The following is a 2,500-nucleotide window of genomic DNA, read 5'->3' as shown; positions in this document are numbered from 1 at the left end:
CCATGATCGATAAAATCTTCATATGAGCTCTAGACATAATTTTATGTATTAGTAAAACACACACACACACACACACACACACACACACACACACACACACACACACACACACAGAATCTTTAGTACTGATCAACCAGTAATATGACTTCTGGAGTGTAAGTTCCGTAGAGTGTCACGCCTCCATAATTTTCCAAGCTTTGCATATGCGCATACTGCGACCTTGTTATGATGATGTAGGTACATATTTGCTGGATGCAACCTGCTGTTAAGAGGAAATGGTAATGCATTCTACTCTAGGTAGTGGAAAGGATCAATTCACATATAGCATCAATATGGTAGGTGTGCAGGACTCCTAAAGCTGACCCATTGAGGTAAGTTTGACATCCCATACGGGTCCAGGAAGTTAGCGAAGGAAGTATGTGGCTCTAGGGGTCAATGTAATCTAACTTGAAATAGATTACATAACATTCATCAGAAGCAGATGAATAGAATATGCCGCATAACAAAAAAATAGTAAACTCTTCTGCTGATAATAAACATAGCAAAATATTGGATTGTCAACCTTGCACTAGTTTCCTGATGATGGCAGTTAGTCTGGAGCCGGGGGGGGGAGGGGCGAGAGTTGTGGTGGGGCAGCACTATCAATGTTGTCCCAAACCAATATTGCAAAGCTGCTGACCTACTGAAAATAGGAAATGAATACAGACTCAGAGACAGAGTGCGTGTACGGGAGGCGAGACTCGGGACAGAAGGGGCGGTGCATCACATTGTGCCTGCAGACAGTTCAGCTGCGGATTGACAAAAGTGCCTTGAAGTGTGCGTGCGTGCGTGGTTTGCTTGTTGTTATAGGGTTACACGTTTCTGCTGCCGCCGCCGTTGCTGTTGTACGTCTCCCTCAATGAGTGGCGTCGATACTCTCTGTCTGGGCGCCTGCACGCTAGCTGCCACGGCCACCGCCACTCTACACCACCACGGCATCTGTGTTGCCGTCAGTCTCCACGCATCGCCAGCATCCATAATTTCTTTTCTTTAATTACACAGAAGACTGTAATGAAATTAATTGGCAGAAACAAGGCACACTGGCACTGTGTAGCTAACTCTTTAGCCAATGAAAACTTTTTTTTATGATTGAGCGGGAAGATATCATGGCTATGATTGGCTAGCGCTCGAGTCTAAGCTCCGCCCCCAACGTGAGCGCGAAGGGTCTCGTGTGTAGCGTACGCTGAGTGTGCTTGTTACCTTGGTGGAGAGAGGATCTCTGTGGCTCTGGCGGTGTTTCTCAAGCGTCTGTGAGTCTGTGCGCCGGAGTGTTGTTGTGGTGGATGAGTGTGGTGGTGGGGGAGAGTGGTGGCGGAGGGCGCGGAGACCCCCTGCGGGGAGTGGGCGAGTAGCCACGGCCGCAACTAGACTGGCTCCTCACCATCATGGATGTATTGCCCAACGGCGGCATCTTCAAGGAGCTGCAGCTGGTGCATGACACCGGCTACTTCTCCTCGGCATGCAGCCTGGAGGAGCACTGGCAACAGGTACGTCAACTCCTGGCACTTGACAGTCGCGGAGGCCTCCCGGACTCCGCCGCTCGCGTCGGGGACTGGCGGCACTGCCGTCAGCTTATACGAACAATATCAGAAAAATCAACTTCATGTTTGTTAATGGAAGAAGTTCTGCTATGCATAGAAAAAGAAAAGAAAAAGTGACAATAGGTTTAATAGCCGAAGGCAGTATGAAGCTGTGGAGAAATGATGTGATAAAAATAATAAGTGTGTGTGAGTGTGCGTCTGCATATATTTATATATATATATATATATATATATATATATATATATATATATATATATATATATATATATATATCAAATAAATGATTGATGAATATTCCACGTGACGAGAATGAGAATAGAAAGAGGTGAGCCATTCGAACAGAAATGATTACTCGTGAATTTATTGAGGCATTGGTAAACGAATCAACTTATTTACTTTATCCGCATAAAACGTTGTGTTGAAAAAACAGTAGGTGGCAAGTAAACGCCAGTTAGGCACACCGTCAGAAGTAAGGAAACACGGCTCATCCCACCTGAGCTCGCGGCACAAAAGGTCTACTGTGACGCAAGTGGCAGCGGCAACCTGCGGACCGTGATGTAACCCGCACCCGTTTTTTATGGTTGATCCTTCGTCCAGGCTCAGTAGGGAGGCGGCGGACTGGGGAGGCAAGGCGGGAAAATATTCTCTGAAAATTCTGGAGTGTCTCGAAGGATACTAGTACTGCTGTCCTCTCAATACTTTTTGTTTGTTTCTTTGCTTCACCACCTGCCTCACTCGTTACTTCACTCTGCTTCCTCTGTCTATGTATAAACGTTTTTTTATGCAAAAGCTATACGCAAGAAATCATGTAATGCGTCTTTATTGCAAAAAAAATATTGAGGGATATGATAATAAGTTTAGATATCAATGGTGGAGATGAAAAGACATTTTCTAATACATTAATGTTGGTAATGGTTAT

At 45.3% G+C, this 2,500-nt stretch overlaps 1 protein-coding gene across 1 annotated transcript in view; it reads left to right on the top strand.

Moving 5' to 3' along the window:
• Nucleotides 1–740: 740 nt before the first annotated feature.
• LOC123518692 (Krueppel-like factor 6) overlaps nt 741–2,500 on the top strand; it is a 782,284-nt gene continuing 780,524 nt past the window's right edge. The window contains exon 1 of the mRNA XM_045279687.1: nt 741–1,526. The gene's annotated coding sequence lies outside the window, so the exon portion shown is untranslated. The remainder of the gene's footprint in view (nt 1,527–2,500) is intronic.

This window comes from Portunus trituberculatus, chromosome 44 (assembly GCF_017591435.1).
Source record: "Portunus trituberculatus isolate SZX2019 chromosome 44, ASM1759143v1, whole genome shotgun sequence".
Classification (NCBI taxonomy): Eukaryota; Metazoa; Arthropoda; class Malacostraca; order Decapoda; family Portunidae; genus Portunus; species Portunus trituberculatus.
This window is presented reverse-complemented; position numbering and strand designations above follow the sequence as displayed.